This window comes from Ovis aries, chromosome 1 (genome assembly GCF_016772045.2).
Source record: "Ovis aries strain OAR_USU_Benz2616 breed Rambouillet chromosome 1, ARS-UI_Ramb_v3.0, whole genome shotgun sequence".
Classification (NCBI taxonomy): domain Eukaryota; kingdom Metazoa; phylum Chordata; class Mammalia; order Artiodactyla; family Bovidae; genus Ovis; species Ovis aries.
Window position 1 is genome coordinate 250794268 of NC_056054.1, and position 15028 is coordinate 250809295.

Consider the following 15028-nt stretch of genomic DNA (forward strand, 5'->3'; position numbering starts at 1 on the left):
TCACATCTCATATAGTGACAGGCTGATTCTTTACCACTGAACCACCAGGGGAGCCCTGTAGTAGCAGTAGTAGTAGTAATAACCAGTAGTAAAGAAAGAGGAACATCATTTTGTGAAAATTTATCAGGCACAGTTGTAGGTACATTTCATGTGTTAACTTGTCTAATCCTTATAAGAAGCACACGAAGTTAGTAGATCTTGTTGATTGTGGGAAGAAGGCCCTGAGAGGAAGAGAAGAGAACCATCATTTTTTAACTGGATTTACTTTGAATCTTTAAGAAGAGCTCAAGGACGTCCCTGTTGGTCCAGTGCTTAAGAATCCACCTTGCAATGCAGGGGACATGTGTTTGATCCCTGGTTGGGAAGCTAATATGCCACAAGCCACAGAGTAGCTAAGCCTGTGTGCCGCAACTAGAGAGTCCATGCACACAAAGGTCCCGCACGACACAGTGAAGATCCTGCGTGCCACAAGTAAGACCCAACAAAATCAAATCAGTAAGGGTTTTTAAAAAGGAGAACTCAAAAATCCTATCTAATTCATGAATTTGGCCTGAATGATGATGATGACAGTGATGAACTGTGACTGTGAAGTAAAGTAGGATGATCCAAAGATAAGTTGCAACCAATCATTTACTTGCAAGCTTCATTATCACATCCCAAAACATCAGGATGAAATATTTTAATTTCCATCTAATACATGAACGTTTGCAAAGATCTCTGTGTTTAGCAACATGCAGAGAAAAATTCCAAACATTTGACTGTTCTTCACTTTCCACTCAGTTGTTTTGGGAACCATGTAGTGTCTCTCTCTCTTTCTCTTTCTCTCTGTCTCTCACACACACACCCACACACCCACCACTATCTCAGCCAGAGTATCCTGCCTGAGCCCCAGCCAACCTGACTCCTGGTTGCCCTTCCTCAAGGATCCTGGCCTGAGGTTTATGGAAGGAGTTGGGCAAAGCGACTTAGAATCTGCACCAGGATAATTGGTGATGAGCAGCCTTGGCAACCTAGACTCCCCCAACATTCCCGTTATACTTGAGATGAAAGGGGAAATGCTCCTGACCTGGCTGCTTTCTACGTGGGCCTCCCAGGTCACAGCATTGAAACCTAAGAGAGTCAACCAGATGAGGACTGGGCCTCTCATCTGGTGCTGTTGTTCAGTCACTCAGTCATGCCTAACTCTTTGCAACCCCATGGACTGCAGCACGCCAGGCTTCCCTGTCCTTCACCAACTCCCAGAGCTTGCTCAAACTCAAACCCTTTGAGTCGGTGATGCCATCCAACTATCTCATCCTCTGTTGTCTCCTTCTTCTCCTGCCTTCAATCTTTCCTAGCATCAACATCTTTCCTAATGTGCTGGCTCTTTGCATCAGGTGGCCAAAGTATTGGAGCTTCAGCTTTAGCACCAGTCCTTCCAATGAGTATTCAGGACTGATTTTCTTTAGGATGGACTGGTTGGATCTCCTTCCAGTCCAAGGGAATCTCAAGAGTCTTCTCCAACACCACAGTTCAAAAGCATCATTTCTTTGGTGCTCAACTTTCTTTATAGTCTAACTCTCATATCCATACAGGACTACTGGAAAAACCATAGCTTTGACTATATGGACTTTTGTCAGAAAAATAATGTCTGCTTATTAATACACTGTCTAGGTTTGTCATAGCTTTCCTTGCAATAAGTAAATGTCTTTCAATTTCATGGCTGCAGTCACCATCTGCAGTGATTTTGGAGCCCAAGAAAATAAAGTCTGACACTATTTCCCCATCTATTTGCCATGAAGTGATGGGACCAGATGCCATGACCTTCATTTTTTGAATGTTGAGTTTTAAGCCAGCTTTTTCACTGTCCTCTTTCACCTTCATCAAGAGGCCCTTAGTTCCTCTTCACTTTCTGCCATAAGGGTGGTGTCATCTGCATATCTGAGGTTACTGATATTTCTCTCAGCAATCTTGATTCCAGCTTGTGCTCCATCCAGCCCAGCATTTTGCATGATGTACTCTACATAAAAGTTAAATAAGCAGGGTGATAATATATAGCTTTAACAAACTCCTTTCCCAATTTTGAACCAGTCCATTGTTCCATGTCTGGTTCTAACTGTTGCTTTTTGACCTGCATACAGGTTTCTCAAGAGGCGGGTAAAGTGGTCTGGTATTCTCTTTAAGAATTTCCCACAGTTTGTTGTGATCCACACAAAGGCTTTAGCATAGTCAATGAAGCAGAAGTAGATATTTTTCTGGAATTCTCTTGTGTTTTCTATGATCCACCAGATGCTGGCAATTTGATCTCTGGTTTCTCTGCCTTTTCTAAATCCAGCTTGAACATATGGAAGTTCTCGGTTCACATACTGTTGAAGCCTAGCTTGGAGAATTTTGAACATTACTCTGCTAGCGAGCATAGAAACTTAAGAGGATCAACCAGATGAGGATTAGACCTCTCATGGTGGCAGCCAGTGAGAGGAGGGACCTGTCCTTCCAGATGGCCCCCTCACAGATGCCCCGGCTCTGGGAACTCCAAAGTGGGAACTCAACTCCCAGAAAACAACTGGCAACAAGGTAAGGCCTCTCTATTTACTCTGAACTTCTCAATTCTGGAGCTATATTTCCCAGAGTAGGCGCTGGACCACCTGCAGCAGAATTCCCAGGAAAGCTTGTTGAACCTATGGATTCCTAAGCCCCATCTCAGACACCCTCGGTCAGCTCCCTGCACTAGGGTCCAGGAATCTGCATGTTGAAAGGGCTCCATAATCAGCCTTATGCTCCATTAAGACTGAGAACCACTTTGCGGGGGGGGGGGGCTGCCCTGGGTCTTCATTGCTACACCCAGGCTCTTTGTCACAGCGCACAGGTTTTCTCTAGTTGCAGCACATGGAGGCTTCTGCAGTGGTGGAGTACCGGCTCTAGAGCACACTGTCTCAGTAGCTGCAGTGTGTAGGCTCTCCAGTTGCAGCGCTCAAACTTAGCTGCTCCACGACATGTGAGAACATAGAGTTCCCCAACCTGGGATGGAACCTGCACCCCCTGCATTGGAAGGCAGATTCTTAACCACCAGACCACCAGGGAAGTCCCTGGTGACTTCCTGGGAAGTCCCTGGAACCACTTCTTCAGAGATGTATTTCGCCAGGTTATAGTTTCGTCCATTTCTACAGGTTTCGTGTTTCACTCTGCTTCAGTTCAACAAAAATTCATGGAGAGCCTGCTCCAGACCAGACGTTGTTCCAGGCACAGAGTGGGCAGCACTGGCAGGGACCCAGGTCCTGCCTTCCTAGAGGCTGCAGTGATTTTAGTCTCATGACAATGCCAACAGCCCCAGCATGCTAGGACTCTTTTTTTTTAACAAATGAGAAAACAGCACTTAGAGTGTAAGCAACTTACACGGACTGCTAAGTGATGTTTCTAGAGCTAGAATCCACTGCCCTCATTTCAGACCCACATGCTTTGCACTGGCCCTCAGAGCATTAAAGGCTCAGCTGGCGGAGTGAGAGCTGCAAAGACTCTTAGCAGACAACCAACTGGAATATCCAAGAGGTTTTAATTGTCATTTCAACTCTAACCAGTTGCCCCTACATGTAAGGGAAGGCTCTGCAACTATCCTAAGACCATGGCATCCAGTCATGGAAGAGCTGACTCATTAGAAAAGACTCTGATGCTGGGAAAGATTGAAGAAGGAGAAGAAGGGGACAACAGAGGACAAGATGGTTGGATGGCATCACTGACTTGATGGACATGAGTTTAAGTAAGCTCCAGGAGTTGGTGATGGACAGAGAAGCCTGGCGTGCTGCAGTCCATGGGGTCACAGAGTCAGACACAACTGAGCGACTGAACAATAATAATTGAACTACCAATACAACCATGATCAATGAAAAAAGCTGCTGCAATTGGTTAATCATGTCTACAGGGGGTATAGAACCAGGGAGAGGCTGCACGGACTACATATGCACACTGGTCCTGTATATGCACAAACCCTCCATTCTTATGTATGTATGTACGTATTTATTTTTGGTTGAGCTGGGTCTTTGTTGCTGTGCACAGGCTTTCTCAAGCTGTGGTGAGGCGGGCTACTCTCTAGTTGCAGTGTGCGGGCTTATCATTACAGTGGCTTCTCTCGTGCAGCACAGGCCCTAGGCACTCACGCTTCAGCAGTTGCAGCACGCAGTCTCAGTAGTGGCGGCTCATGGGCTTAGTTGCTCTGAGGCATGTGGAATCTTCCCAGGCCAGGGATCCAACCCATGTCACCTGCATTGGCAGGTGGACTCTCATCCACTGTACCACTGCTGCTGCTGCTAAGTCGCTTCAGTCATGTCCGACTCTGTGCAACCCCATAGACGGCAGCCCACCAGGCTCCCCTGTCCCTGGGATTCTCCAGGCAAGAACACTGGAGTGGGTTGCCACTTCCTTCTCCAATGCATGAAAGTGAAAAGTGAAAGTGAAGTCACTCAGTCGTGTCCGACTCTTAGCGACCCCATGGACTGCCCACCAGGCTCCTCCATCCTTGGGATTTTCCAGGCAAGAGTACTGGAGTAGGTAGGGAAGTCCAAATCCTCCATTTTATAGATGAGGAAACTAGGTCCAGAGAGAAATAAGTTATCCAAGTCTCAGACCTGGGACTGGACTTGAACCAAGGTCTCTAAAATTATAGTCATGGGCTCTTTATACTATCCAGTGCTGTCTTTCCCATGCAGCCAAGATAATTAAACTGAGAAATGGATCAAAGCATCAGGAATCAAAGACTTTCTGGTACTGGTGCCAAGGGTCCTGTGGAGGCCCGAAGACGGACGAGGCTGAAATGGTAGGAGGTCCCAACAGGACCAGCAGGGAGGCTGCTGCTGCTGCAGCTCTTTAGTCGCTCAGTCGTGTCTGACTCTGTATGACCCCATGGACTGTAGCCCTCCAGGCTCCTCTTTCCATGGGATTCTCCAAGCAAGAATACCAGAGTGGGTTGCCATTTCCTTCTCCAGGGGATCTTCCTGACCCAGGAATTCAATCCATGCCCCCTGCTTGGCAGGTGGATTCTTTATTGCTGAGCCACCTGGGAAGCCTAACTAGGGAGGCAGTCCCTCCCACTTCTGCCCTCCCAGAGAGGGAAGGAAGAAACCCACATTACTGAGCCCTCACCTGTGCGAAGCGCTGTGCTAACTACATCATCCCCTTTAATCCTTTGAATCACCACATGAGGAAGCTCCAGTCAGAGGAGGAAACAGAGTTGCTTGCAGGGGGTGGGGTGGGGGGGCGGCGGTTAAGTGACTGAGCCAAGCTCACATAACCCAAACCAGGGCAGGCTGCCAGGTATCGGTGGCTCTACACCCCACCTATGACCACACGGGGGCTTAGAGCACATGCTTTGGGTCCAAAAGATCTTATTTTGAGTTCCAGCTCTACCACACGCTGGCTCTGTCACTTTGGCAATGCCTTGACCTCTCAGTCTTTGCATCTGTCAAATGAAGAGATAGCAAGCCTTAGCTCAGAAGGTTGCTACTATGGTATTAAAAGAAATAGCATATAGGAAGCACTAAGCCATAGAATATAGTAAATGCTCATTAAATGCTAGCCCTTACTGTTGCCCTCACCACTGCCTTGGGCAGGTCACCTGAACACCTGGCACTCAGTGCTGGCCTGGATGTCTTTCTGGAGAAGGTCTCATCTTAAGATCATCTTGTTCCTACAGCTGGAGTTAGCAGCCCTGCTTGCAAATGTATTCAAGTATCATACAAATCACAAGGGAGTGAGTCTGTGGAGAAGTTAATGCTAAGTCGCTTCAGTCTTGTCCGACTCTGTGCGACCCCACAGATCGCAGCCCACCGGGCTCCTCCATCCCTGGGATTCTCCAGGCAAGAACACTGGAGTGGGTTGCCATTTCCTTCTCCAATACATGAAAGTGAAAAGTGAAAGTGAAGTTGCTCAGTAAGTGTCCGACTGTTTGTGACCCCATGGACTATAGCCTACCAGGCTCCTCCATCCATGGGATTTTCCAGGCAAGAGTACTGGAGTGGGGTGCCATCGCCTTCTCCGCTGTGGAGAAGTTAGGAAGCCCATTACGCACAGACAGACTCACCTCAGAACAGCTGCCACAAGATGGCAGCCTGAGAAGTGGCCGTAAGTCAGCAGAGCTCTTCCAAGTCAGGCCACACCCCGTCAGACGGGGTCTCCCCCAGCTCTGTTCACACTCACTGCAATGAGCAAGGACCTCTTCAGGGTACTTCCTGAGGTGGTCACTGCTTTCCTGACCTCACTAGGGACTATTAGGACATCAAAGAAGGGTGTTTGGGGTTTTAACCTAAGATAGTGAAGCGTGGTGCTTCTATTTACTAAGAGTAAATAAAAGTGATATGTTTCTTTCAGATGACTCTTAGATAAACGTATGGTTACCATGGGAGAAAGCGGGATGGGGTGAGGGGTAAACTGGGAGATTGGGATTGACATATACACACTACTACATATAAAATAGATAATTAATAAGGAACTACTGTACAGCAAAGGGATATCTACTCAACCTGTAACGGCCTATATGGAAAAAGAATCTCAAAAAGAAGGGACATGTGTATATGTGTAACTGATTCACTTTTCTGTACACCTGAAACCGAAACTAACGCAGCACTGTAAATCAATTATACTCCAATTTAAGATTTTTAAGAAATAAACAATAAAATGCATTTTTTCAATTAAGGTCCCCAAAACTGTGGTGTTGGAGAAGACTCTTGACAGTCCCTTGGACTGCAAGGAGATCCAACCAATCCATTCTGAAGGAGATCAGCCCTGGGATTTCTTTGGAAGGAATGATGCTAAAGCTGAAACTCCAGTACTTTGGCCACCTCATGCGAAGAGTTGACTCATTGGAAAAGACTCTGATGCTGGGAGGGACTGGGAGCAGGAGGAGAAGGGGACGACCGAGGATGAGATGGCTGGATGGCATCACTGACTCGATGGATGTGAATCTGAGTGAACTCCGGGAGTTGGTGATGGACAGGGAAGCCTGGCGTGCTGCGATTCATGGGGTTGCAAAGAGTCGGACACGACTGAGCGACTGAACTGAACTGAACTGAACTGAACTGAACTGAATAATATACCTAAGTAAAAAGTGTTACTAAAAGGCAGTAGTTTCCATTTTGTTTTTGGAAATCAGACCCAAAGAAGTCATGAACTTAGAAGGCCTGAGATGCAACCCCCTACACACACACACACACACACACACAGTGGGTCCCAGTATGTGCCGCACCTCCTCTGATCCCCTGATTCAAGGAGGAGGAGCACCCTCAGCCTCATTCATTGCACAAACTAACGTTTATTGTGTTTTATATGCGTTATCTCATTGACTCCTCCTCACAAAACCTTATACAAGTAAGATAGCATCATTATGGTCCCCATGTTAGAGGTGACAAAACAGGCTCAGTGATGTTACGTAACTTGCACACAAAGTTCTCAGTCACGAGTGGCAGGTCCAGAAGGCAGGCGTAGTTCCTCCTACTCCAGTACTTGACTTCTAACACCTCCAAGATCAGACATCTCCTGCTGCTCAAAGAATTCCTCAGTCAGTTCAGTCACTCAGTCATGTACGACTCTTTGTGACTCCATGGACTGCAGCACTCCAGGCTTCCCTGTCCATCACCACCTCCCGGAGCTTACTCAAACTCATGTCCATTGAGTCGGTGATGCCATCTAACCATCTCATCCTCTGTCATCCCCTTCTCCTCCCACTTTCGATCTTTCCCAGCATCAGGGTCTTTTCAAATAAGTCAGTTCTTCACATCAGGTGGCCAAAGTATTGGAGTTTCAGCTTCAGCATCAGTCCTTCCAATGAATATTCAGGACTGATTTCCTTTAGGATGGACTTGTTGATCTCCTTGCTGTCCAAGGGACTCTCAAGAGTCTTCTCCAACACCACAGTTCAAAAGCATCAATTCTTCTGTGCTCAGCTTTCTTTTTAGACAGACTCTCACATCCATACATGACCACTGGAAAAACCATAGCTTTGACTAGACAGACCTTTGTTGGCAAAGTAATGTCTCTGCTTTTTAATATGCTGTCTAGGTTGGTCATAAATTTTCTTCCAAGGAGCAAGGATCTTTTAATTTCATGGCTGCAGTCACCATCTGCAGTGATTTTGGAGCCCCCCAAAATAAAGTCTGTCACTGTTTCCATTGTTTCCCCATCTATTTGCCATGAAGTGATGGGACCAGATGCCATGATCTCCATTTTCTGAATGCTGAGTTTTAAGCCAACTTTTTCACTCTCCTCTTTCACTTTCATCAAGAGGCTTTTTAGTTCCTCTTCACCTTCTGCCATAAGGGTGGTGTCATCTGCATATCTTAAGCATGCATAAAGCCCTAGACAATGAAGGTAGGAAGTGGAAAAATGCATGGTCTCAGACCTTGCGTGCTAAGTCACTTCAGTCGTGTGGGACTTTTTGTGACCCTATGGGCTGGAGCCCACCAGGCTCCTGTGTCCATGGGATTCTCCAAGCAATAATCCTGGAGTGGGTTGCTATTCCCTTCTCCAGAGGATCTTCCTGACCCAGGGATCAAACCCAGGTCTCCCACATTGCAGGTGGATTCTTTACCATCTGAGCCATCAAGGAAGCCCCTCTCTGCCCTCAAGGGCCTTCAATCTACTGAAGGCAAGAACAACAGTCAGAATTGCCACCATGTGGCTGGGATAGTTTTCTTGGAGAAGAATCTTAGCAGAAAAAGTTCTGAAACAAAAGCTTTCACCAAAACCCCGGGGCCTAGGGCTTCTTCACATGGCCCACTTCCTCCAGAATCCCAGAAATCCTTCATTTTGGCTTGTGCTTAACTGAAATAGGCAATGGGGGAGGGCTGGGCCATGCTCTGATGACCAAGCTGTTATGATGTAACCTTGACTTGACCTTGCTGTCTACCCACAGATGTCCTGGTCTGGAGGGAACACAATCTGTCATTTAAGCAGGAGCCAATACCAAGAATGGGGCTGGAATCATTGTGTTTACCCCTGTGAACTGCAGTCACATAGAAGCACTTTCAAAGGGCAGCTGATAAAATTGCTGTTTTGACCCTCCTTTTAGCTGAAAACCAGACACCATCAAAATAGCTTTTCTTTTTATTAGCTACATTATTGGAGAAATGGTGAGGGATTGATTTCATAATTGATTCTCCAAATAAAGATAATGTCTGTAGAGCAAACAGGCAAGAGCTGACCAAGGATGGATACACGTGTGTGTGTGTGTGTGTGTGTGTGTGTGTGTATCTGCCTAATGTGCAGCTATGTCTCATCTCAGCACATGTGGTCTGCTCAGACTCTGTTCATCCTCCACAGATAAGACCTCTTTGCCACCAGACCTCATGGAGTGCAGTCAACCAGGCTGCCTGGAACCATCCCTGATTTCAGTTTGAAAAGTAGCAAGCTCTAATGTAACAGCCATTATATCAACAGCCTCTAGAATGAATTAAAAGCTTAAAATAAAGTTATTCATTTAAGTATTCAACCAATATTCACTGAGGCCAAGGTGCAGGGAATACAAAAGTCATCAAAAGAGCTAGTTCCTGCCCCTGGATAAGCTAGTAAGGGAGGCAGACATAAAACAAATTCTGTAAGCAAATATAAAGTACCATTAAATTACAAATAAAAAAGAATAAATTATCAGAGATGACAGTAGCTTGGCTGAAGGGGTGGCAACGGAGATGAACAGGATGGACAGGCCCATAGAAGCTGAGACTAAGAGTGCTGACTGTAAAGACAATTCTCCCCTGTCCCTGACCTAGAACTGCAATATTCTGTGGTTTACATCTTGTCAGTCCGTTGTTTATTCAGATTATTTTAAAATCATAGAATCTTAAAGACCTGCAATCTTTAAAGTCATGGAATCTTAGTTTTTTTGTTTGGGTTGTTTCTTTTTTTCTTGTGGGATCTTAGTTTCCTGACCAGGGATGGAACCCAGACCCTGGCAGTGAAAGCACCAACTCCTAACCACTGGACTGTCAGGGAATTCCCAAGGAATCTTAACTGTTAAACTGTGGTCCCTAGGGCCTTAGGTTTCTATGGGATACCCTGATATGCTCTGGGAATCTGAGACCTGTAGTCCTCGCTTTTAACCAGTGCAGTCCCACTCTCATTTATTGGAAAATCACCAGTTTTATAGATGAGAAAACTTCCAGTTCCTTGGGGGCTGAGACCTCCTCTCTTCCTAGAAGGCACATTACTTTTCCAGTTCAGGGCACACCCCATCTTCCTAAGCCACCATTTTTGCATCCGCAGGGCCCTTCCTCTGCCTGGTGGGCTGCCATTAGGACCTGGGGGGCAAGCCCACCCCACAGGCCATGAGGCCTCATGCGCCGTTTGTAGTCGCTTCTCGGGTCATCCCTGTCAAGCCTGTGGTGTCAGAAAGCGCAGACCTGCACTGAGAGCCAGGTCACCCTGAGCTGTAGGGCCGCCGGCCAGAGCCCCCTGTTTATTTTCCTTCCTGGACACACCGGTGACGCGGTGTTTGAAAAGCTCCAATGAGGCTGGAATGAGAGTCCACAGGAGAATGGACAGTCACCTCACAGAGGCCTGCTGGTGATTTGGAATGTCCTTCAGAAGGCTTTTTAATAAACTTTGTTTGTGGTCTGCCTTGATGAGGAACACATTTGCCTGGGATCGGCAGGGATGTTTGGTTTCTAGGCTTCCCTTTCTTGGCCTTAGAAGTTCTTGGTGGCAGTGGCTGCCTGCAGGCCCTGGGGACTCCCCTGTGGAGGGCTGACCTGCCTCCAGCTTTGTCCCCGTAACTTTAGTCCTGCTACACTCCTGGCCCCTGGTGTCCCTGATAAACTCCAGAGCTCAAAGTGCAGGGTCAGAAAGGTTTGAAAGTTCAACAGGAAAAAAAGGTCCCATTACCTTTTCTAAGAACCTTCCAGGCTCAGCACTGGAATTTGTTTTTTTTTTAATCCATCAAATAATGTCTCTTTTCCTCCTGGCTCTCCCTGTTCCCTGCTTTCCCAGCCTACATCAACTGTGAGAATTAGTTTCAGTAGCTTACACACATAATAGTTCCTGGCCAAGAATCCCCACTAGAAAGAGGAAAACATTTACAGGCCTGCTCCTCCAACTGGGTTTATCTCCCAGGCAGGAGTAGGCAACAACCAGCTGCTTTCCTAGACACCCCATGTGTGCTAAGTGCCCTGAAACTCTGTGCTGAACTGTTCTATTTGGCCAAAAAGGGATGAGCACTCAGCCCATGTGCTCTGTGGCCTGAGATACATGCACATAGATGAACCTCCTGGAGAAGGGGTACTTCTTATTGCCATTTGACTCGGGGGTGCACAAAGCAAAAAGTGGTCCAGGGAAGACAGGTTTGCAGTAATCTGAGGTCAGGGGACAGGAAGGAGGCAGCAGGGCCACGATCCTGCTCCATTTATTCAGGGTGACCTCCACACAGCCCAATGGAGCAAATGCCCACACTGACTGAAACATTTGCCAAAAACAGTAACAGCATGGAGGAGGGGCAACAAGAAAGCAAGCTGTAAGAAGCACACTACAATTGACTAACAGCAAAGTCTGTGACCTGCTAGGGGTCAGGGCGGTGCCCAGGATAAGGGTTTCCTGCTGCTCCCTGGAATCACACAAACTGCCTACAGTGGATTTAAAACCCAGCTCTGCTGTGTGCCCTTGAGCAAGTTGCTTAGCCTCTCGTCTTCAGTTTTCTCCTCTGTGCAATGGGGATGACAGTACTTTCCTTGAAGAGCTGTTTTTGTTCATTTTTTAAATTTGGCTGCTCCAGGTCTCAGCTGCAGTATGTGAGATCATCAGTCTTCACTGTGACATGTGGGATTTGTAGTTGCAGCATGCCAACTCTTAGCTGTGGCATGCGGGATCTGGTTCCCTGATCAGGAATTGATCCCAGACCCCCTGCATTGGGAGAGCAAAGTTTTAGCCACTGGACCACCAGGGAGGTCCCAAAGAGCTGTTTTTATGGTTAGAAAATAATATATGATATATATATATATATATATGTATACAAACGCATAGAAAGAAAACTAAAAGGACAAATCCCTAAGCTGGGAGACAGGCAAGAGAGTGGGGAGGGAACTGAAGGTGGGAGAGAAGGAGGGGCTTCGGCTTTCTTTCACCAGGCAGATAAAGACAGCGTGGGGGGACAGAGAGAGAGAAGAAAAACGGTGATTCATTTAATAATACGCTTAGCGCATTGCACACAGTAAATCCTTAATAAACAGTAACTCTTGGTACTCAACCTTTTTCTCTAGAGTCTTAGATCCTTATGTGGTAAAGGACCTGTCACCATGAAAAGTCCCTTGTAGTAGTCCCTTTGGATTCTGACCTGGGGCAGAGGAAGGAGTGGTGGTCAAAGGGCCCCTGATCCTTTCTTTATTTTGGTTCAAAACCACCAACAGGAGAGGAAGCTGGATGTGTGGACACCCCGTGGGTTACTTTCTTGTTATGAAATCCGAGCGAGAGCAGTTCCCGCCTGGCTAGAAAATGTGCGGCCTCCCTTCCGGCCTCGGCTGGAGCCCCTCTCAGGCTGTGCTCTTGCCAAACCCAGGTGGCCCCCCTCACAATACCATCCTGGAGGGGCAGCCCAGATATGCAGTACAAAAACACCCCCGCAGCAGCCCATTTCATAACATCACGTGTCCAAATAAATGGAGCTGTTGACTCAGGCTAATTCAATGAGGGGCCTTTCCTAAAGAGCAATCTGTGTGAAGCTAAGAAAAACAGGATTCTTGGTGGACTTAGGCTCCTAATCCCCAGCTTCCCCAGCAGAGCCATGGCCTGGAAGAGCTGGGGGGCCTCCCAGAGATGCCCTGTGATGAGCAGGCCAGAAGGCTGCATTCTTGTTCTGCTGCCTGCCTCCAGGCTTGCTCATCTCTCCAAGCTAGTTCATTCTGCCAGGGCAGGAGGATGGGGGCCTCAGGGCTGCAGTGGGGCCAGGACCCAAGCTGAGGGCTTCCCTGGGGCTGCACAACTGAGCTGTGGGCAACTGGGGCTGGTGAAGGCACCCCACAAGCCCCTCACTGTTACCTCACATGGGCTTACTTTAACCCTAGGAGTTGGGTACCATTCAAGCTGTGATTACCCAGGCTTACTTTCCAAGGGGAAATTAAAGGGAGAGATGGGTTTATGGGGAACCCCCCTACACACACACACACACACACACACACACACACACCAACACACAAAAGAAAAAGGAGGAAAACAAGAGGGTATGTGTTATAAGCATCTGCAAAGGGGCTGGCCCCCTGGCCAGGCCCACACTATCTTGCATCCACATCTCTTCTGTGAGTGCCTGTGAGCAAGGACCCTGTTCAAGACCTCTTTCCAAGTCACCTGGGGGTCAGTCAAGATCCAGGGCTTGTTATGAGGAGTAAATCTGGAAACTTGTGCCAAGGGCTTGGCCCCTTGCCCAGCCTGCAGCAAATGCTTCATCAGTGGTCTAGCCCTGTCCACGAATCTTACAGGGCCGGCAAAGAGTGGGTTGGAGCTGTGGCTCCTGCCAGAACATGGGGAGTTTATAAATAGGGTAAACAAGACAGACATTAGAAAAGGCCCTGGGACCCTCAGCTAAGAACTAGGAGAACTGGAGTTCAGAGCATAGAGCAAGATTACAGAAAGGGCCAGAGAGGGCTTCCTGAAGGAGCTGAAATTCCCAGAGGGGCCATGTAGGGACAGGCAGGATTTGGGCCCATAGAGAGGACAGAGGATGACATTCAAGTGAGGAAACAGCAAACACAAAGGTGGGAAACCAGAAAGGAGTCCAGCAAGAGCAGAATGTCTGCAGGGGGCCAGCAGGAGAAGAGGTTAACATTTCAGAGGAGACGCTGGACCTCAAGTGACCAGACAAGACCCTTAATGCAGGGATGGGGCCCAAACAGGAAGTGCTGCAGATAAAACAGGAAGCTTCACCTTACTGACTGCCCTGTACAGCCAGCCAGGCCTGCCCCCTCGCCTCTGCTCATGCAGTTTCCTCACCTCTCTCACCTCCTGGACTTATCCTCCCATCTGCCCTCATACACACTCAAAACTCGCCCTCCCCAAGAAGCCTTCTGTAAGGGTTTGGGAGTCAGACTGGGGTTGAGCAAGTCACTCAACTTCAACAGACCTCCTCTTTATACTCACACTTGCTTAGCTGTGAAATGGGAAAAGTACCTACTTCTGTGGCTATACTGAGATGAAATGAGATAACATATGTAAAGTGCCTCATAAGTGTCTGACACATAGTAAGGAGGTTCTCAGTAAACACTTGTGTTCTGAATGGGTTTCAAGCCACGTAAACTCCAACCTTTCCACCCTGTGAAGCCCTCTCTAATCTTTCCTTTTCTCCTCACACTTGTTGGCGTAGTCCCCTCCCCCCAGAACACCTTCCCTACTCTCAGCCTAACACAGTGCCCCACAGAGGCCCAGCTCAGCATCCTCAGGCCTGACATCACATGGTCCTAATTATGTACACCACATTATTGACTGTTCCCTCAGAGGTCAGACCTAGTTGTCCACTCCTTGGAGGCAGAGAACAGTCCACCTTCCTTCCACAGTAACCAGGATAAAGCTGGGTACATGCTGTGTGCTGGGCAGGGACTGCAGCTCAAATATCTTCAAAGACCAGGCAGGTCACACAAATGAGGGATGCAAGCCTGGTGACATACTATAGGGCATGGTGGGGCCTGTGGCAACCTGGCCAGCCTTGCTGTGTGTTGATTGGTTGACCAAGTTGCACAGGGAAGAGGCTCTTTAGAGACAGAAGTCCTGGATCCCTTGGTGGACAGGTGACTATAAGCCAAGTGGCTTCCCTCTCTCTGGACCACAGAGACACTATCTGTCCAGGGAAGCCAATAAACCCTTTCAGGAAGTTCCTAAGCTATGAAAAAGATCAAATGAGTTGGTGTTTCTCAGAACACTTTGAAAGCCTGAGGCCCTGTGGGATCTGAGGGACCATGTGCCGAAGTCTCAACATTTTCCCCAAACCAGGCCCCATATCTCAGATGATCAGGAACGGGTGTACTGTTAGCAGAGCTTAAAAGGCCCCTGCTGCCCAGCTGGGAGCCGCCTCCTATCTCCCCAAGATCTCTGGTGG